The following is a 23,621-nucleotide window of genomic DNA, read 5'->3' as shown; positions in this document are numbered from 1 at the left end:
ATAAAGCCTGGCTTTTTCCAGGCAAGCCTCGAATGGCTCCCACAAACTCTCCTGGATGTCCAGGAGAGCTCCATTGGACAGCAGGACCTCCAGCTGTCCTTCTGTGCTGCCCTCTGCAACACCCAGGACCTCCACTCCGACTGCCTCCTGTGTCACGCTCACCATCTGCCAAAAGAAATATTACTTATGTCTCAAGACATCTTGCGATCAAATAGTAAACTCTTTTCTTCCTTTTTTTTTCATTTCAATGATATCACTTGTCCCTTTATATCTGCATGATACATTTCAGTGTTGAAAACCACAACCATTTACATGGGTTAATGAAATATACTCAATGCCCTGTCATGATCTGCTCAGGAGATTAATGCCTAACAAGGACACCTATGGTTGTATACCGAATTTTGGATACCTAATTCAACACATTCAAGTTTTTTTTCACATTATCCTGAATGTTGGTCTGTATTAACTACACATACTTTTGTTAAAATAGATTATTTTACATTTATTGCATTGAATTTAACCCACATTTATTTCCATCAATGTCCTTGTCAATAGGAATTGCAATTTACCTTTATGTTGGTGTGGGCCGTTGACTGCAGCTGACCCCCTGCAGCCCTATTTGTCAGGTGCGAGAAACTATATGTATATACTATACCAGCTCCTCAACGGCAGCATCACGCCACAGGTTGATGGTGACATCAGATGTATCCTGGAAATAACACAGAATGATATATTAGAACTACATAAGAGTTCTACTTTATATGTGTATATATATATATATCCTATGCTTTGAAAGATGAAGATCTGGAGGTAAAATGGATAAAGATTGAGAAGAGTCTAATTGATTTGGTAATGCTAAAGCCTGAAGTCCTAAAAGAAAACAATGAGCAAGAAAATCATGATAATGAATTTAATTCAGTACGTGTAACCATGTCTTTGCTTTCTGCTACAACACTTTTATAATTCAACACAGACATTCTGATATTGAGCAGGTCCTTGCCTTCACTGATATTTGTTGATCTAAAGATATTACAGTAAACATATTCAGATTTTTAGCAATCCAACAAACCTCCGACGTGTAATTTAACTGCTAAAGTTTCAGCTACTCCCACTAAGCAATGCTGTGATATATTACATGGCTATAGTGAGCAACACACATTATAATGATTTAGAAAAAGCAATTTCTATTGTGTTTGGCAGGAAACTGTTTAAATGCTTGGCACCATGGAGCTGTTTGAAAGTACTGACAACTTTGTATGACAACTCTTTTTCAAGAATGATGAAACAGGCAATTTTGCATTTTTTAACTGAAGGGGTAGTCCCTGTCTCATCCTCACATTCTCGTGTCTTACCTGCCGGAGCTTCAGCTCTCTAAGTGGCACCTCCTCTCTCCCACTGCAGACTTTTTTCAAAGCTGAAAGCTGACAACAACAAGGTACATCACTTACTGATCTAATTAGACCTAAACATTTCACTGTGACATTTAAGTAAAAAAACATTTATAATATCGGTCTGGTTAAACAAAAACTACAGAAGATCCATTGTTTCAGATTCTTACTGTATTACTTTGTCTACCTAAAAACATAATATCTCTGAATTACAACAGGATAAGCTAAGTACACAGACTGAAACTACTGGGAATGTAAATTTAGTGTATTACGCTTATGAACAGAATCAGCATACTTGCACAATGTCCCCCTCCACTGTGAGGAGGCCCTTGCTGTCCTTCACCTTCTGCAGGTTTGTCTTTAAGGACGGGGGACAGAGGAGGGCTCTCGCCTGCTCCATAAGCCCGTCCTTGCAGACCACAGGTGAGCTCCTGAAAAACTTGGTGTCCCTGGTAACTAAAATGAAGTAAGGAGGGGACTCCCCCCGCAAGGAGTGCCCCCTCATGAAATAACTTTTCCCCTCTGTGATCTTGGAGGAGAACTCCTCAAAGATGGTGATTTTTGTCACCGTCTCCCCATCCGTGATGGCCACAATTTTATTATTCTTAGTGGTTTTAGCCACCGCAGAGCTCTGCCTGAACTCCCAGGCGATGACTCTTGCCTGATCTTGAATTAACAAGACCTTTATCTGGAGCTCAGGGGGCCTGTAATACGGGCTGGGTTTGGTGGTGCAGAGGGTCGCTGTCAGTGCCATTCTGTAATTACAATAGAAAAATAATGACTTGACATGTGACTCATGCATTATGTACATGAGTCACATGTCATATACACATATATAACACACATATAAACATATAACATTCTATACTGAGTTTCTATTACAAACTCAGTTTCTAATAGAACCCCCGTTTTATATCTCATTTTTCTGACCATTAACTTTTGTAGAAAGAGTTATGAGTGAATAAAACGAATTTGACAATTAGTTAAAGTCCAACGTATGTCGGCGTAACTGGGAGGCTATTTAAGTTAGTTTGTAAAAAAACTACTAAAAATCTTCATCTTCTAACTGGCGTTACCGAACTATAAGGCCCTCGAAAAATCTTAGTAATTATTTTTATGTGAACTGTACTTCAATAGTTAACGAAACACATATAGCGTTAAACAGGTTTTGGCGAAGAACTTATTATATAGGTTAGCCCTTTCCTGCCGGATCATTCAAATAGCCTATGGGAAATAAAATTCCCACGGTTCCTGCTTTAACCCTCGTGCTGCCTTCGGGTCACATGACCCAAAGGTTCATAACGAACCATCGTTGTGTTTACCCAATTTTACCCAATACAAAAACAAATACAAATAATTTTCTTTTAACCATTCCAATGTGGGGGGTCTGAGACAGCCCGACAGTTAAAAGAAAATGCTTCACTTTGTTTTTGTATGAGGTAAATTTGTCGCAATACGACGGTGGGTCACAATGACTGATGGGTCAGAATGACCCGAAGATAACACAAGGGTTAATAGGCTTTGCCGTGCGCTAGAGAATGTGTGTAATGGCGAGAGATTTATTTATTTTTATGGCGAGAGATTTATATGATTAGGCCCTATACTAATATGCCATCATAAAACTTCACATATGTGATGAATATTCAGCTTTGGAGTCATACCGGCTAAAAATGGCTTTATCGTCACTGGAAGGGTAAGTTTAAGTGTAGGCTACTAGTAACGTTACTACTAGTAATGCAGTCAGTGTTATAACTTGTATAGCTAAAGCGTTAGCTAGTCTGTAACGTTCGCCAACGGTTAGCTACTAACGTTGGCTAACGTACATTATATCAGTGCACTTTCTATCACCAAAATGCCATTAAATCTTTATTACAGGCAGCATTACAATAGGAGCAACTAGTTAACTCGTAACGACTGGCGCTCCACTCTGCTCTCCACTCGGCTCCACTCTCCATTTGTACGACGTAGCAACAGTAACTAAGAGATCATGCGCGTCTGAGTCCGTAACCAGGACAACAATTACGTCAAATGGCAATGACAGCAACTGTCATTCTGATACTTTACTCTCTAAACGTCTTGGTTGTACAGTAGCTCTAGCTGTCAAAAAGTAGCTTCTGTAGAGCTAGACTAGAGCAGCAGTAGCCTTCACCTGTCCAAAAGTAGCCAATTCAGCTGTTTTGTATTTTCTGTATCCTTAAAGGGGCGACACCACTAGTGTGTGGCATTCCTATTTAGTGCTATCGATAACATTGTTACTGTATACAAATTAAGACGATACGACGTCTCAATTTAGCCGACTTCGCCTTCACAGTTGGAGCTACTGTAGTACTGTAGTACCAGTACTGGCCAGAAATTAATATACATTAATTTTCGATATCCCTAGCTATTTCACGTTGGATAAACATACAAATAGCTCTACATACATACAGGTACAGTAGAGTTAAAGTTTGTATTAAAATATATTTACCTCAAATTCTGTCCTTCGGGTGTCTGTCCTTCCCACCTTCACAAAAGTGTGCTAAATTACAGTCTAAACTAACTAGCTAACTACACAAAAACACTATTAAAAACACAATAACAAAGAACTATACTATGAACACTAAAACTGAAGTTAGATATATTTACACGAATTGATTATCAAATGGTATATAAAAGGAAGGATGCGGGATCAAAAAGTTTTGCTGTCTCTCTCAACGACGTCTTCACTCAATAACAGGGTTCACGAGCGTTGACAGGGACCCAACCAAGTAACCAGGCAGGTCCGCGAGAGATGTCCTGGAATAGGCTAGTATGGAACATTTCGAGAGACGCAGCTGGTGCTTGGATAGGCTGAATCCAGCTCAGATGTTTAGTTTCAGTGATACTACATTACATTTTTATTTGATTATTTTTTACATAAGGACATTCACTTGACAACAAACCATCTATGGCAGTGGTTCCCAACCCTGGTCCTCAGGGCACCCTGCCTGTTATAGATGTTTCCCTGCTCCAACACACCTGATTCAAATAAATGGTCATAAGCAGGCTTCTGCAGAGCTGGATAACGACCCTTTCATTTGAATGATGATCCTTAGGATCCTTAGGTCCTAAGGACGTCCTAAGGATAACGTCACGGTATAACCTATAGGGGACCAAATAGGAACGTCACCGAACGTCCCCAGGACGTCCCTTGTTAGCTGGGATCATGCCAAAAAAATTATTGAGAAATACAATTTCACATTACAAGTTGTAAATTACTCATTTTACAAGCACGTATGTGTCACAATAGCCCTGCTCTGTTCATATTAGAGAACTAGGGTTTTTTTACGATGTGAATAAATATATTATTACTTAAGCCAAATCATCCTTTATCAAGGTGATTTCAGGCAGCCATTGTTTACAAAAATCTTCTCCATCCACCATACCTCATCAGACAACTTAATTTTTTAACCACTTTAATTACAAGATGGAGGAATACTTTGAGTAGATGGAATATCCACAAATCTGTGGGAAATGTAGAACAGAAGACAGATTAGAAATATCATATTTTGATAAAAAGTTATGACCATTCTAGTGATTAGTGGAAACGTGGGGGAAACTGGAATTCCTCTCCCCCAAAAGTAGCTAGCGCTATGGCTGGATACTCCAAATAACTAAAAAACGTTCTTCCAATTGGCCAAACAAGGCATGTACATTTATCTTAAAGTTTACATAATCTAGCTAGTTCATGTTGTTTTTCCAAGTTTCACAGAAATCTGCTAAAATCGAGGCTAAACAGTGCTACTTCTGTCATAGCTGCCTGTTACAAACGGCCAAGCCAGACACGTAATTATTTCCTGAAATAACTCACGTCACTCCCACAAACACATTCTTCGTACGTAAAAAGTTAAGACTTTTAATTGACAATATTGACAACACATATTAAGAAACTTGTCTTTACTCATAATATCGTCTCCGATTTCAATCTAACACTGTAGGGAATCTCCCATGGTATCCTCTCTGGCTCCGCCTCGGAAAACAATGGCTGCCGTTGCTGACGATACATTTATTTTCCCCTCCAAGTAACCCCTTAACCAATGGTATGTGCTTTGAGCTTGAATTGTCATGAATATCTAGCAGTTTTCAGAAATAAAATCGGTGATTGGACGGCAAAGATATTAAGGCGGGAACCATGGGAATCCTTCTGCTTTCCTGGTGCGTATGTGTTTGGTTGCCACGGTGATGGCGCAGCTGTGAGCTGGGAAGAGAGAATAACAGAAATTTACCTAGCATCCACACCTCAAACAAGTTAACATAGACGCAAAACTACACGTCCAATCAATAAAATGAGGATATTTTCCGAGACCCAAGACTCTGCCGAAACTAGAGATGTCCTTTATATGTATGTGCGGTCAGAAATATGTCTCTACCGGCAGTTTCGAAATCGTCTTCCTTCCTGCTTTCTCTGACGGATTTTACCCACCTCTCCATTGAAGTTAGTGAGATAATTTGAAAGGCTGCTCTCGCTTCAAGGCTCATAGCTGAAAATCTGTAAATGTAAGCTCTTTAGTAGTTACATTGGCTGAAAGAGGACAATTATTCCTACATTTTAAGGTATAACTTGTTTCTGTAAGTTAAACTATATGAACGTTAGAGGAATTTGTTTGACAAATAAGTTGAATATCAGAAAAAGAGCAGCAAGCAGAGTGTGCCACTCTGCTTGCTGCTCATTCATAAAAATCAAGAAGGAGCAAACATTTTAATGTATTTCAAACTGTCATAATTCAAAATTGGCTGAACATTTGAAAAAGCTGAATCATTTGGGAATAGCTGAATGTCTTGTGAACATTTTAAAGGTTGAATGGTGTCTCTAGCTGAAAGTAAGCTGAAGTAGTTACGTTTGAAAGAGGAGGAAGCTTTTTAATGATTTGAAAGGATTTACCATTACTTTTAATGGGAGAATAATTTGCACAAAAACCTTAATGTCTTAAAAAGTATAAAAGTGAGAAATACCAAAAGTCATAGCCATCATCTCCTGAAGGAGCTGAACGTTTTGATACAGAAGTTGTAGGAATCGGTTAAAGTATGCAGAACGAGTTAAAGGCCAAAAAACGGCGAAAGAACTGAGAAGTTGAAAAGCAATAGTGAGAATGCTTAACAGCATTCTCACAATAACTAGAAACGGCTGTTCCTGCGAAACAGCAGTGAGAATGCTGAAAACCTGAATGGGGATAGCTGACCATGCTAAAAAAGCTGAAAATAGTGAAAATTTAGTAGAAAGTTATAAGCTGAAGCTTCAAAGCAACCGAAAGGTATTTTTGAAAGGGGCTGGAGCAGCATTCCAACAATGATTTGAAAGGATTTACCATTACTTTTAAAGGGAGAATAATTTGCACAAAAACCTTAATATTTTAAAAAGTATAAAAGTGAGAAATGAGAAAATACCCGCAAGCTGAAATGAATTTCAAAAATGTGTGAGTCACACAAAAGAGGCAGTGTGGAAGCTGAACTGCATCATCTTAACAAAGCTAAGAGCTAAAATAGCCTACAATGTGGGAGAAGCTGAAAGCTGAACTGTTAAACAGAAGAAGAAGTAGGCTAGCTAGTCGTAACAAGAATATTATCGTTTTAACAGATGAAATTATAGTTGGGATAGTAATAGCAGTAGCAGATGTAGCCTACCATTGAGTGTGTTTACTCGGCTTTCTTAGAAGGATTCAATGTGTTGATGGAATGAAACATACAGCAGTAGAGCCGATACAGGAAGACACGGCGACACTTTGTTGCAGAAGGATGATGGTGCAAGTTTTGTCCGTGGAGCATACAACGATTAATAAAAAAGAATCATGTAGACGCGTTTATTGAGTAATCGCATAACTAATTACACATGTAAACGGAGTAATCGTATTATTGGCATAAACCGACAATTGCTAGTAATCGTGTTTCTCATGGTCAAGTAAACGTACCAATCACCTGTGTGAGAGACTGAGTGGTGCGTGTCTGTCGTTACGGTGATGGTGCAGCTATGATTGCTAACGCGCTGAGGGCAGAGAATAAGAGAAATGTAGCTAGAATCCACACCTCAAACAAGATAACCTAGACGCAAAACTGTACGTCCAATCCAAAATATAAGGATATTTTCCGAGACCCAAGACTCTGCCGAAACCAGAGATATTCTTTATATGTCTGTGCAGTCAGAAATACGACTCTACCTGCAGTTTCAAAAACGTGTTCCTTTTGCTTTCCTGGTGCTTGTTTGTTTGGTTGCCACGGTGATGGCGCAGCTGTGATAGCTAACGAGCTAGGCAGAGAGAAAAACGAACATTTACCTAGCATCCACACCTCAAACAAGTTGACCTAGACGCAAAACTATACGTCCAATCCAAAATATAAGGATATTTTCCGAGACCCAAGACTCTGCCGAAACCAGAGATGTCCTTTATATGTCTGTGCGGTCAGAAATACGACTCTATCGGCAGTTTCAAAATCTTGTTCCTTCTTGCTTTCTCTGACTGATTTTACTCACCTCTCCATTGAAGTTAGTGAGAGAATTTGAAAGGCTGCTCTCGCTTCAAGGCTCATAGCTGAAAATCTGTAAATGTGAGCTCTTTAGGAGTTACATTGGCTGAAAGAGGACAATTTTTCCTACATTTTAAGGTATAACTTGTTTCTGTAAGTTAAACTATATGAACGTTAGAGGAATTTGTTTGACAAATTAGTTGAATATCAGAAAAACACTCTGCTTGCTGCTCATTCATAAAAATCAAGAAGGAGCAAACATTTTAATGTATTTCAAACTGTCATAATTCAAAATTGGCTGAACATTTGAAAAAGCTGAATCATTTGGGAATAGCTGAATGTCTTGTGAACATTTTAAAGGTTGAATGGTGTCTCTAGCTGAAAGTAAGCTGAAGTAGTTACGTTTGAAAGAGGAGGAAGCTTTTTAATGATTTGAAAGGATTTACCATTACTTTTAATGGGAGAATAATTTGCACAAAAACCTTAATGTCTTAAAAAGTATAAAAGTGAGAAATACCAAAAGTCATAGCCATCATCTCCTGAAGGAGCTGAACGTTTTGATACAAAAGTTGTAGGAATCGGTTAAAGTATGCAGAACGAGTTAAAGGCCAAAAAAACGGCGGAAGAACTGAGAAGTTGAAAAGCAATAGTGAGAATGCTTAACAGCATTCTCACAATAATAAAGAGAAACAGGAAAACAACAGCATTCTCACAATAAAGAGAAACAGGAAATCAGCATTCTTTAGCATTCTCACAATAAATAATAACTAGAGAGGGTACAATTTCTGGGGAAATTGTAGGGTGTGCTTGCTTGCGTCGGTTGGACAGGGGTCCGTTTTTTAATGACATTTTTACAACTGATATTTCTGTATTTTATATAAAAATGCATACTTATTATTTATAAAGATTACATAGATTTAAAAGCATTTTTTTTTGCTGCTCATTTACAACTGAAAATACAAGTGAAGTGTAGAAATAGATGTCTTCTCATTTCCCCTGCAAGAGGCAGCCTCATCGTTGAATCAAAACGAATAAATTTGGCAGACCGGTGTACAAATTGACCTAATCTCTAAGACTTAAACGTCCTTTTAAGTTTTCCCTTCTCGTGATATTTTCAGGCATTTAGCCTACTCATATTGCATTCATTCATTAATAAAGAACCCCCTTTGAAGATTATTCTACGACGTTACCGGCAGTAGAAGATGGAATCGCGATTCAAACAGTACCATCTGCTAACTGAAAATATGCCCCAAAAAACGTAAATAAGCTTGACATTTATTTAGTGGAAAATCGCTCATTCATAAAAAGCTCACTGGTAGCGATCATTGTTAGTAACAACGCAAAATGCGATATAGCCCTGTGTGGAGAAGCTGCTCCGGTAAATTCTACTACGGTACAGTACTAGACTACTGTGTTCGTCTTGGTAGCGATTGCGTTGGTTGAATTCGATTTAACGTTCCGTTGTAAGGTTTAGGCTGAAATTAATTATTTTCATGAACAGATTGACAAAGTTTAGGCTGTGGCAATGAAGTTCAGGTTAGTGGTCAGAGACTTTTGATTTAAGTAAGGGGAGTGCCGAACATGTTCTGTCGCCGTTTGATTTCCTAAACAGCTGTGTACTGTAGATTTTTTTGTAGTGTGTCTCGCGTAGGCTACAGCGTTGCAGTGAGCAACACTGGTTTGAAACCACAGGTAATTGTAATTTCACCAACAAATCGTTTACTAATGTCAGAATAAATCCTACAACGAAAATATGTATGTGAGGAATGTTTATTTTAACGATTGAAAACAGATAACGCTACATCATAGACTACTGTAGTATGTGTTGCCCGGGCAACACAGGCTAATGTCATGATGCTAATACGTCAGTGAAATAGTAGACTACTGTTTCCGAAAGTAGATGTACTTCCTTAATAATATCAGCTTATACTGTACATTACACATCACAATTGTGTGTCATATCACAAAGTAATAAATAGTTATCACCCTGGCCTCTTTGCTTGTGGCGTTTCTGCAGCTGCCTTGCAGTAAAGCTATAGTTAGCCTAGCTATCTCCCAAGTTAACAGATGCGAAACGAATGTTCTTCCAAAGCTAGTCACGCGTGTTTTCGTGACGTTAGTGACGTTAGTAACGTCAGTGACTGTGGCTAGCAAATTAGCCACCGTTAGCTTCACTTTTCGCCACAAAAACTTAATTTCCACTTAAACCATACAACGGAACGTAAATTCCAATAGAAGCAACTCAATCGCTACCAAGACGAAACTTTTGACACCTACGTTGTCTATGTAGGCCAAATATTGACTGAGTTTTAGGGGGGCAAAAAAAATAAAATAAAAAATAATAATATATATGTGAGAGAACAAAGGTTGTGCTCTCGCCGAAGGCTTGAGCACACCCAATAATATATATGTGAGAGAACAAAGGTTGTGCACTTGCCGAAGGCAAAGCACACCCAACTAGAGAGGGTACAATTTCTGGGGAAATTGTAGGGTGTACTTGCTTGCGTCGGTTGCACAGGGGTCCGTTTTTGAATGACATTTTTAAAACTGATATTTCTGTATATTTTATATAAAAATACATACTTATTATTTATAAAGATTACATAGATTTAAAAGCATTTTTTTTTGCTGCTCATTTACAACTGAAAATACGAGTGAAGTGTAGAATGAAATAGATCTTCTCATTTCCCCTGCAAAAGGCATCCTCATCGTTGAATCAAAACGAATAAATTTGGCAGACCGGTGTAAAAATTGACCTAATCTCTATGACGTAAACGTCCTTTTAAGTTTTTCCCTTCTCGTGATATTTTAAGGCATTTAGCCTACTCATATTGCATTCATTCATGAATAAAGAACCCCCTTTGAAGATTATTCTACGACGTTACCGGCAGTAGAAGATTGAATCGCGATTCAAACAGTACCATCTTCTAACTGAAAATATGCCCCCAAAAACTTAAATAAGATTGACATTTATTTAGTGGAAAATCGCTTTCTTAAAAAGCTCACTGGTAGCGATCATTGTCAGTAACAACGCAAAGTGCGATATAGCCCTGTGTGGAGAAGCTGCCCCGGTAAATTGTACTACTTCAGTACAGTAGACTACTGCTGTGTTCGTCTTGGTAGCGATTGCGTTGGTTGAATTGGATTTAACGTTCCGTTGTACGGTTTAGGCTGAAATTAATTATTTTCATGTACAGATTGACAAAGTTTAGGCTGTGGCAATGAAGTTAAGGTTAGCAGTTAGATCGACTTTTGATTTAAGTAAGGGGAGTGCCGATCATGTTCTGTCGCCGTTTGACTTCCTACAGCTGTGTAGATGTTTTTGTAGTGTCTCGCGTAGGCTACAGTGTTGCAGTGAGCAACACTGGTTTGAAACCACAGGTAATGATAATTTCACCCACAAATCGTTTACTTGTAATGTAATGTCATAATAAATCCTACAACGAAAATGTATTTGTGAGGAATGTTTATTTTAAAGATTGAAAACAGATGCATCATAGACCACTGTAGTATGTGTTGCCCGGGCAACAGAGGCTAATGTCATGATGCTAATGCTTCAGTGAAATAGTAGACTACCGTTTCCAAAAGTAGATGTGGGCCTACTTCCTAATATCAGCTAATATTGTACATTACATTTCATAATTGTGTTTCACATCACAAAGTAAAATGAGTAAATAGTTATCACCCTGGCCTCTTTGCTTGTGGCGTTTCTGCAGCTGCCTTGCAGTAAAGCTATAGTTAGCCCAGCTATCCCCCAAGTTAACAGACGTGAAACGAATGTTCTGCTACAGGTAGTCACACGTGTTTTCGTGGCGTTAGTGACGTTAGTAACGTCAGTGACTGTGGCTAGCAAATTAGCCACCGTTAGCTTCACTTTTCACCACAAAAACGCAATTTCTACTTAAACCATGCAACGGAACGTAAATAAAAATACAACCAACGCAATCGCTACCAAGACAAACTTTTTGACACCGCCGTTGTGTATGTAGTCCAAATATTGACTGATCCTTAGGGGGGCGAAAATAAACTATAAATAAATATATATGTGAGAGAACAAAGGTTGTGCCCTTGCCGAAGGCAAAGCACACCCAATAATATATATGTGAGAGAACAATGGTTGTGCTCACTGAAAGCGTGAGCACACCCAATAACTGGAAAAATGCCTATTTTATGAAAAAAATACAAAATTAGGAGGTTGCACCGGTACATTGCTGAACAGCCAAGACCTTTGTCTATAATGATATACCTTCAGATTTTGTAATTTAACTAACTTTTTATTTTCAAAATTAAAACATGTTTTATCCAAATTCCCAAGAATCAGTGATCTATGCGTCGTTGCTAACGTGTGCTGACGTTGTGACGTCGGCTAGCACTGAGTTCCCTTTGTGCACACAAGGCACTTTTTGCCACAAAAACGTTGTAACCTCCTAAACCGTGCAACGGAACGTAAATAAAAATACAAGCAACGCAATCGCTAACAAGACGAACCTTTTGACACCGCCGTTGTCTATGTTGTCCAAATATTGAGGGATCCTTAGAGGTGGGAAAATAAATAATAAAGCATAAATATAGATGAGAGAACAATGGTTGTGCTCGCCGAAGGCTTGAGCACACCCAATTAAGCTTTGATTAATCTAGCGAAAGTGCATCATAATGCAGAGATTACCACAAATAGCAAAATAATTACAATTTGAGATGAGTCTTACAGTATAGCACTTATCACATTGTATGTCACCTGCAACCTGCACCTGCAACCACATCAAAGGTGTGGGACCCTTTTAGTCTTTTGCATGCAAGTGCAGCGGATCTTCTCTCTAAGGTTCCTTCATCTATCCAATGAGCTGTAACCTCAATGAAACTTTTCTGGTGCTCTGTCCAACAATTGGTGGTGGTGGCAACATAGCTGACTTCATTAAGTTGCATTATCACATTCTTCCTCATTTGATTAGCAGATTCCTCTATACTAGTCCGGACTGTGGGTCTCGAAATGACGTTGATGTGGGGATTGAGTGCCACTACTAGCTCTTTAAAGGCAGGTTGTTCAACAAAAGAAAATGCATGAAGACCCTCACAAATTAACTTAATAATGAGCTTGTCGATCTTTTCCTGTGTCACAGGGCGGTTGCCTCCCACTGACATTGCATCTGATATTTTTGCCTGCTTACTTGGGTTTGGTGCTTGTAGATTTGGGGTTTGATGGCCCCTCTTTGCATGACTGAAAGCTGTCAGCTTAGATGGATGTTTCCTCTGTGAAGAAAGAAAAGTCTTTCATCAGTACATCAATCAATGTGGTGGGGACAGCGCCAGATAATTTTTAATTCAGGTGCTGAGGGGGTGCTAGATCATTGACAGGGGGAGCTGCGCATATATAATATTAATTCACATACATCTAATGAGCTCATATGGGCTACTTAGGTGTGTAGAAGCTAGCTGCTAGTCTGGGCTGCGTTTCCCGAAAGCGACGTAAGCCTAAGTTGATTGTAGAATCCATCGTACGACGAATCTTAGTTTTACGGGCCGTTCCCAAAGACACCATAGCTAAAGTGTCTCTTGAAAATTCGTAGCTCTTGAAAGCGCATAGATTAGCCTACTCCTTACGAGCATGTTTGGGAAACGCAAATAAGAAATATCGATGGTTTCGTTATTTTGCTCGATCGTTGCTACAATCCATAGTTATCGGGAAACGCAGCCCTGGGCTGTGAACATTAGTCTCAGTTGAACAAATAGGCGGCGCTAGGGAGGGACTAGCAGTTGCTTCAGCACCCCCAAGAAAGAAAAAAGCACGTCTTTCTTGGGGGTGCTGAAGCAACTGCTGAGCTCATTAGATGTATGTGAATTAATTTAGCCAGGGTCCTACATACGTTGCCCTACGGGTTGCTAGTGCTAGACAAAAATTAGCAATGCCACAAAACATGTTGTTTTGCTAATTGGCAATTTGATATTTGTCATGAAAACTTTGTTTGAAGTAGGCAATGCACAAATACTTACCAAAACATGCTTCCGCAGATTAGATGTGGAGTTATTGAATGCTGCCAGTTCAGTCACCTTTGGCAGGCACATCTGGCATTGCACGATGATACTATTGGCCCTCTTGAATTTGAATGAAAAACAGTCTTTCAAATATGGCCAAGGATTTTCGTAATTTTTGGCAGCAGAATTCGATGTTTCAGGTAGCGCCATTTCTGAAACAGTCTCTGAACTGTCGTCACTCGCCTGATCCACCTCCATCTCATTCTCAGTCTCCTACAGAAAGATTTGCCGCCTGGTAGTCAGCCTAGATGCTGATCATTTGTCATACACAAATAAACTACTCAATACAGTAACGTGAGTAAATGTATTTTGTTACTTTCCACCTCTGGTTTTAATTAAGTGCACAAAACTACATAGAGCTAGAAAAATTTAAAATTGTTTCTTGATGCGACTTTCTATAGGCTAATAACACATAGCATAACTCCTGGGACACACTGGCTGCGATTAGCTGCGAAGCGCCTGGAAGCGCCGCCTTTTTTCTTTCAGCGCCCATGTTATCAAATTAGAGCAGCCACACAGGCTGCGAAGGGCTGCGAAGCGTCACGATTGCTCACGCTCTGCAGCGATCGATTGAAAATGGGAATATTGGGGCGCGGCCTGTAGCGCCACATTCTGTCTAAAGTGGCCCATGTTTGGTATGGTAGTTACTAATGCTCTGCAGTTTCAGCATACCAAATTTCACAACTTTTTACGCTACTGCTACTCGTTCCATGGGCTACCATTGACTCCCATGGAACGAGAATAATAATAATAACTAGAGAGGGTACAATTTCTGGGGAAATTGTAGGGTGTGCTTGCTTGCGTCGGTTGCAGAGGGGTCAGTTTTTTACAGAAATGTTTACAACTGATATTTCTGTATATTTTATTTTAAAAAAATGCATACTTATTATTTATAAAGATTACATAGATTTAAAAGCACACATTTGTTGCTGCTCATTTACAACTCAAAATACTAAGAGTGAAGCGCAGAATGAAACAGTTGTTGTCTTACTTCCCCTGCAAGAGGGAATGGTGATCGGCTATATAGCAGCCTCATAGTTGAATCAAAACGAATAAATTTGGCAGTCCGGTGTAAAAATGGTCCTAATCCCTATGATTTAAACGTCCTTTAAGTTTTTCCCTTCTCGTGATATTTTCAGGCATTTAGCCTTCTCATATTGCCTTCATTCATTAATAAAGAACCCCCTTTGAAGCTTATTCTAACAACAACGTTGACACCGGAAGTAGGCCTATCTCAGATGGAATCGCGATTTAAACAGTACCATCTGCTAACTGAAAACATGCCCCCAAAAACGTAAATAAGCTTGACATTTATTTAGGGGAAAATCGCACTTTCAAAAAAAGTTCACTGGTAGCGATCATTGTCAGTAACAACGCAAAATGCGATGTAGCCCTGTGTGGAGAAGCTGACCCTGGTAAATTGTACTACTACTAGACTACTGCTGTGTTCATCTTGGTAGCGATTGCGTTGCTTGAATTCGATTTAACGTTCCGTTGTACGGTATTCATTTGATTCACATGACGTCACTGTAGCTTTGCGCCGCCATCTTACCGACCGACTCAGTCTCAGTCATGCCTGCAATATGTTGTGCAGTTGGCTGCAACAACAGCCGAAAGAGGAACCCCGGACTGGTATTTCATTCTATACCAAAAGACTAAAGGCTAATTCTCCTACTATTGTTATAATGGATAGCATAATATTAGTTGGAGTCGTAGATCTTCTGTAAACCTTCTAGAGGCTAATGTAATGCTTCAGTGAAATAGTAGACTACTGTTTCTGCAGCTGCCTTGCAGTAAAGCTATAGTTAGCCTACCTATCTCCCAGAAGTTAACAAAGAAGAAAAACGAGAAGTTAAAATAACTGACGCCTTTTTTAATTAAATTAACTGATCCATAACTTTCCATCTTAACTTTAAATTAAACAAATGCTTTGATACTCAAAAAGGTAAATTGGGAAAAAATATATATAGTGCAGGAGACTTGCAAAGGATCTTCCATGAACATCATGAACATGATAACATCAGTGGACCAGAAGTAGTAGTGTGCAGTATTGGAGCATGTCAAGCCTACTTCCTTTTATAAGTGTACTTCTTATTACGCGGGGGGGGTATCTGGAGCTGCCTGCGCCATTCTTTCAAATCGACTCTCCACCAAGAGACCCGCCCTCCTCTGACTCTGATTGGCCGTGACCCTGAAACAAACCGATCAATTCAACGATGGCAGCGAGTATTGCCCCCTCAGGGGTAGAATAGGACGAGTCTTCACAGAATGCGGGTGGGATGATTTGCATGAGATGCTGCGTTGAAGACAACTCTGAAAATACGGGACAAACCCCGTTCCGTATTGATTCAAAACGGGACGCGCTATTTAATTCTCAAATACGGGACGATTCCGTATTTTAAGGGACGGGTGGCAACCCTAACAGGTAGTTACGTGTGTTTTCGTGACGTTAGTGACGTTGGCAACGTCAGTGACTGGCTAGTGTGGCTAGCAAGTTAGCCACCGTTAGCTTCACTTTTCGCCACAAAAAGTGGTGCAAAAGAATTTGCACCTGTTGCACATATATGCAACCATGTCCATAAATAAGTGCCACATTGACCTAAGGACTTGATCTGTTCCACACATGAGGAAGACACGTGTTTACATATGTTACCATGTGTAAAGGCAACTTCATCTCTGCAAAAATGATCAAATTAAAGGAAATATAACGCTAAAATAATGCTTTTTACATCCTCTAGTCATAATCCTTTAGTCTGATTCAATCACAAATTCATATGAAGACTCTTGATGATGTTTAGTACACAAATCTGACAAACAGTTGAATGTAAGAAGCAAAATCGATTTATCATGAATATTTGAAATATAAATGCTTGACGAAATGCTATTCATCTGCCATGCCGTTTGCACGCGGGGCTCTTGTCCAATCAGATCGACTTTACAAAACATTCTGGCAGCCATTATCGAAAGCCATGTACACAGTAGTTTAGTGCCACCTAGGCTACTAGAGCTAGCTGTAGTCATAACTAATCTTTTACTCTGAGGGAATCTAAGTAAACCCCAAAAAACGTATTGGATTTCTTGCTTAATGTCTAGCTCTAAACATTTGGTTTTGTTACTCGGTCACCAGTCAAGCAAACAAGCCTTAGCTAGCTAAGCGACCAGCGTCAACTGGACAATTGTAGTTAAGTAACTTATTCATTGTCAGTAAGATTCAGTTGATGTATTTGTCAAACATAGCAGTGTTTTAGCTGTTGGACTGTAAACCACGAAATGAAAGAAGGCTAGCTAGGCTAGCAACCTCGTACAGAGTAGCTAGTCTACTGTAGACTCATGGTGTTCCGTACAATCTCGGACGTATAGCGACTTTACAGTTTTTCACGATTGCTAAAACACATTTCTTGAAACAGTCACCCATTTTCTCAAAACTGTCAACACAAAACCTCATCTTCAAGCACCATTTACAAAACCTCTGAATCCTCTTGCAAAATGAAACTTTCGCCTCAAAACTGTTTTACCTGTGCTCAAAATCAAACTTCCACCTCAAAACAGATTTACCTGTGCTCAAAATCAAACTGCTCTCAAATCATAAACAAAGTGATCAAAATGATATACACTATCAAGCAGTCAGTAAACAATACACCAAAAAATAGAAAACACATTGTTCAAAACATATAGTTCTCAGGGGAAAGTACATTTTTAGTAATCTCAAAACAAATTTAATATTTATCCGTCATTGTCTTTTGATGAACGAAAACATGTTCTATCATAGTAGCTCAAAATTGATCAGAAATTACTACTCTGCTTTGCTCTTTGCAATTTATTTTGTTCTTTCTCCTCCTTGTACCCCTATACAGTGCTGAACCCTGCATCTCACGACTCACAACTCACTCTTGTTCTTTGTTGATATGAACCTGCAACCAGTCAAAATCTATTGAGCAGTCAGTACTGTTACTGTAACAAATGGAAAGCACAATGTTCAGGGCCATACCATTTGTTCATTGTACAGTATACAGCCTACAATGCACTGTACTACAGTATACAATACTATACAGTAAAAGGGACAAAAATCAAAGGAGTAAACATGTGATCAATGTGCTTCTTCTTGTCTTTGGACTGGGTCAGGCCAGAGCACTTCGTTGACATCACAAGCAATATTTTCCCACCTTCAACAACCTGTTTGCTCTCTGAACTGGCTTATATTGGGTGTGTCACATCATTTGAAACAAGTGAACTCAATTTTGAGTGGTTGTGTTTAGTCAATGACATGTTTTCTCTATTTGTATTTGATTGTTGCCATTTGTGTTTACCATTATGGATGACATGTGCATTAGAGTGCAGAATGTGTTTTGAGAATGAGAATGTGTTTAGAGTTTTGCTGAAAAGTCTATGTGAGATATGAAGCATAGCGCAAGTTCAGTCATGCAAGACCGCTCCCCGCACTCGGGCATCTTCGACAACGTTTCACTACTAACACTTCTTTCCCTCTTTCCTATGTTGGGCTGGCATATGGTTCGGTTCGATCATCGCCTCGTCTATCAATTAACGCTGTCGAAGAATCACATGATCGTGCCTTTTAATAAGCTTATCTCCCCGTGTAGTTTCTCCAGGCTATCAAGTGCGCGACTGTGTGATGCGTTGGCTGGTCTTGCTGTTGTACTTTGCTTTTTGGGGATTTTTCACGATATCTGATTCCGAGCCGGAGCTCGAGGAAGTCGTCCCGGTTTCTCGCCGTAGCTCTTGGCTTGCTTCTCGTCGGGGCTCCGACGGGGCTGCGGGGCTGCGAGCTCGGGGCGTCTTTCCTGCTCCCGGGTTGGGGCTCTCCCAGCTCCAAGCTCTGGCCTCCTGTTCGGAAGCGTGCAAGGAAGTCGCTTCACCAGGAGCTCCTGGATCCGGCCGCCGGCAAGTCCGCCGGTCCCGCCGTTGCTCCCCCACCTGTTCCCGCTTCTAATCCTCCTGGGGAGGCCATGTACTCGACCCTGCTGGTCCTGGCTTCTTCTTTGCAGTCCATCGACGCCCATCTGCGGTCGCTGGAGAGCGCTGGGGTGTCTACCTCCGCTGCTGGGATGGTCCCGCCCGTGGGCGCTCCACCTCCTGCCCCGGCGTCCCTGGTGGCTACCGAAGAGCCGCTTTACACCCTGGCCTCTGCCGTCGCAGCACCGTTTCCGGGTAGGCCTTACGTCCCTGTCAGTGCTGATATTTCTCCCCGGTTGAGGTTGCATATATTGCAAGGCCGGAACATAAATCTAACCCGGCTGATCCTCCCTTCCCCCGAGTGCGACGTCAGCATTGTCGCTAGCAGTCAGATCTGCTCTGTCATTAAAACAGCCGACCCAAGGCTGGCCAGGGATATGTCTATTGGAGAGTTTGTGGTAGCATTCGGCATATTCCGCGAGGTTGTGTGCTCCGTCTTCCCCCAGAGAAGGAAGGAACTGGACGGGTACCTAGCTCTCATTGGCGATCTCAATTTGCGGTATGGGAAAAATGTCTTCTACCTGTACCACAAGGGGTTCTCCAGCAAGGCCGCCCTCCATGATACCCGTTGCAACACGCTGCTGGACTGGTCCGTGCTGGACACTGAGCTCCTGGTCATGCTGGTCGGGGGCTCGCAGGCTGTGTCGTGCAGTTTGTGCAGCAACCTGGGACATACTGCTTCTCTCTGCCCGTTGGTGCCGTTTCAGGCGAGGGATCCCGGGACCCTGCCTCATGCTCCTCGCAGGGCCAGTGCGACGGGCGTGGATAGTCGTGGCCGCAAGGTTCATGTTGCGCACAACAAACCTATCTGCAATAATTTCAATGAGAGTGTGTGCGCTTATGGCAACTGCAATTTTCTTCATGTTTGCAGCGGCTGTCAGGAAGCTCACCCCCGGTCAGTGTGCCCGTGCCGGGTCCGTCCTCAGCGAGGGTGTCGTGGTGGGCTAAATTGATGGCTGGCCACCCCTCTACCCCAATAAATGTTGACGCACTGGCTTTCGAACTCTCTACTCATCCCGATTCTGTGTTCGTTGATCACCTGTTAACTGGGCTGACTCAGGGGTTCAGGGTGGGGGTGTCGTGTCCATTGTCCTCCTCTCTGGTCTTGGGTAACCTTCAGTCGGCGCAGCGAGAGCCGGACGTCGTGTCATGGCTTCTGGCCAGGGAGTGCGACAAATGCTACGTTATAGGCCCGTTTGGCTCGTCTCCGTTTCCTCTGTTTCGCAGCAGTCCCCTCGGTGTTACTACGCGGAAGTACTCCGGGAAAAAACGACTTATCCTGGACCTGTCTGCCCCGCGTTCTGGTCCGGTTCCCGGAATAAACGGGTTTATTCCCCTCGAGCCTTTCTCGTTGTACTACGCCTCCGTGGATCACGCCATTAGGCTCATAAAGCTGGCAGGGCCCGGAGCGTGGCTTTCCAAGGCCGACAGCAACGACAAATTTAAAATCGTCCCTGTGCACCCCTCTCAGTGGCACCTGTTTGGCATGAAATGGGAGAATCGGTTTTATTTCGCCGTGCGCCTTCCGTTCGGGTGTAGGAGCAACCCCTCCATCTTCAACCAGGTGTCCGAGGCCCTTTGTTGGATCCTTTTAAATCGGGTTCAGGTCCCCACGCTGCTTCATCTGATAGACAATTTTCTGTTGGTAGATCCTCCTAACGATGCTTCCGGCTCTTCGCTGCTGCTCCTCAAGAACCTTTTCTGCGGTCTGGGCGTTTCCCTGTCCGACGAGAAGACACTCGGACCGGCCACCCGCCTCGAGTTTTTGGGAATCACGCTGGACACGGTTGAAATGAGGGCTTCCCTGCCGGACGAGAAGCTCGAGCGTGCGTGCAGCCTAGCCCGGTCTTCCGTGGCTTCTCCTGTCGTAACTAAGCGGCAGCTGCTCTCCCTCCTCGGGCATTTGAATTTCGCCATGTGCGTTATTCCACAGGGCTGCTCGTTTATCTCCCGGCTGCTTGTCTTGGCTTCCTCCGTGTCTGGCCTGCACGACCCGGTTTGCTTTGACGACGGGTGCCGGTCCGACTTGTCATTCTGGCTTCGGTTGCTGGAGGGCTGGAACGGCGTGTCGTTCTTCTACGACGACGTTGTTCGGTCTTCGGACTCGCTTTGGTTTTTTACTGACGCAGCTCCGTCCGTCGTTTTTTTTTTTTTTTTCAGGAGCAGTGGTTCGCTAGCCCGTGGCCCCACGACTTCGCTGCGCCCAGTGCGTCATCCGCTTTGCACGAAATATACCCCTTAGTGGTTGCATGTCACCTGTGGGGTCGTGGTGCCGCAAGAGTATCGCTGTTTTGTGCGACAACCAGGCTGTGGTTAGCATTATTAACAAAGGCCGCTCAAATTGTCCGCTAATCATGTCATTCATGAGTAGGGATGGGTATCGAGAATCGAGAATCGATTCCTTGGAATCGTTAGCAAAATTCCTTAATGATTCTGTTAACGATTCTCTGTGCCGTTGCGCATGCGCGAACTTTTATAGTTTATTCAGAGACAGACTGCAAACATGGCAACTAGGAAGAAGCGTTCTAAAGTTTGGTTGTATTTCACACGACAAAATGACAACAACGCCACTTGTAACGCATGTAAAAAGTCTATTTCGTCGAAGGGAGGAAATACTACAAATATGAAGAAGCATTTGAACACACAGCATGGAATGAAGTTACTGGAACGTCATGTGTTCGATGCATGCAGCAGCGCAGCTAACGTTCGCGCTTCATCTCTAACTATCTAAGGTAGAGCTAAACTGCTCAAAAGTAATCACGACCACTTGTTACTGTGTGAAGCAATTTGCCTTTATTGTGTGTAGTCGATCTAGTTATCTTCTGTCTCATCGTTTGAAGCATACATTTTAGCTCCGGCATTTGTCTCCCATTAGTATTGATCTTATTGATCATTTCACGTTATCAGGGCGGCGTGTTATCAGCAAACGTTCGCGTGTCCCATTATTAAACTGAGCATATCGATTTTTAATCCATTATTAAACTTAGCATTTTAATTGTTTAACCTTTTAATAGTCCTGTTAAATGTGCCTGAAAATGCCTAAACAACATACCCAAAGTACATTGAAAGCTGTTGTTGAACCATTTGGAGTACATGCATGTAAATGGTCTCTTTTGAAAGGTGACACTGAAGTTATTTCCCCTGTTGTTAGGACCCCTGTAAGTCCTACTGGTGTTGAGTAATAGAAGCTTGAACACAAGGAAACTGAAAGTTTCTATCTCCGACTAGATTTTGTTTTGAAAACAGAGGCCTGAAGAGGCCTAGAGGTGGTAGGTATTAGCTCATTTCAGAGCCAGTCAAAGCCAGTTTGAGAAATGTATTTAGAACGAGTGTGTGTGGGGGGGGTGCAGGACGCACAGACCTAGTTGGCTGTAGAGGGGAGAATCGATAAGAGAATCGATAAAGAATCGAATCGATAAGCAGGAATTGATAAGAATCGGAATCGTTAAAATTTTATCAATACGCATCCCTATTCATGAGACGCATTACATGGCTCTCCGTTTGTCATAACTTTATCCTCACTGCACATCACGTTCCGGGCCACGAAAACTCGATAGCTGATGTTCTTTCTCGTTTCAACTTTCAGGTTTTCAGGGATCTGTGCCCGGACACATGCCAGTGGCCCCTAGCTGTTCCCCCTCTCTCGTCACTAGATTAAATTAGCCCTCACTGCAGGTTTATTTAGAGGCAGCAAAGGGCTATATGAGGAAAGGATTGGCAGCTTCCACCCTTCAGTCCTACGATTTTCGCTCTGTTCCCCTGGTCAATGTTGTATGTGCTTTTGTTTGTCACTGCATGGATGTTCGCCATTTCCAGCCGTGCTACATTAAAGGTCTGGTCGCGGGCATCCAATTCAATGCCAGATGCCTGGATCCTTCGTTTCCCAGCCTCTTGTCCAATCCTGCAATCAAATTGCTGTTCAAAGGCATAGGAAAAGCTTTTCCCCCTAAGGTGGATGACAGACTTCCTTTCACTCTATCTATTCTGCATGCTATGCTTTCGGTGCTCAGACGTGGGTGTTTCTCCCGCTACATCGACTCCCTTTTGGATTGTTCGTTTTTAATGGCTTTCTATGGGTTTCTTCGGTGCGGGGAATTCACCACTCGGGCAAATGTGTTTAATCCCACCACAGATGTGTGCTTTTCGGATTTGACGTTTCACCCTGAATTCTTCAACCTTCTTCTCAAACACTCTAAAGCATGAGGCTCTTGCTCCGTAGTCATTGCTCGCACGGGGGGTCCTTTCTGTCCTTTCTCTTCCATGCTCAGGTATGTCAAGATGAGGGCTTCCTCGGATCCGCTCTCCCCTCTCTTCATTACCCCTGCCAACAAACCCATGTCTCAATCCTGGTTCAGTCATCATTTAGAGCAGGTAGTGTCCAAGTGCAACCTTCCCCCCTGGACGGTATTCAGGCCATTCATTCAGAATAGGTGCTGCTACGTCCGCTGCCGTACAAGGGTTGTCCACTGCGACTTTGCAACAGCTGGGGCGTTGGTCTTCCTCTGCATACTCTTCCTACGTCCGTCCGGATGCTGCTGCCATCATCGAGGCCCAAAGATCCCTACGGCCTTGATGGCTCTCTGTGAGTATTTGCAAATAACTGGTGGTCGGTGGTGTTTCGTGTCTCGCGTTAACTGTCTGTGTTCTCAGGCTCGACGGCCCTTCGTGCTGGTGGACCCTGATCCGGCCTTCTGTGTTGCTATTGAAGGCTCGGGGTTCCAGTCACATGCCATCATCAAAAGACATAAGGACGCC

Source organism: Osmerus eperlanus, chromosome 26 (genome assembly GCF_963692335.1).
Source record: "Osmerus eperlanus chromosome 26, fOsmEpe2.1, whole genome shotgun sequence".
In the NCBI taxonomy this organism is placed as follows: Eukaryota; Metazoa; Chordata; class Actinopteri; order Osmeriformes; family Osmeridae; genus Osmerus; species Osmerus eperlanus.
This window is presented reverse-complemented; position numbering follows the sequence as displayed.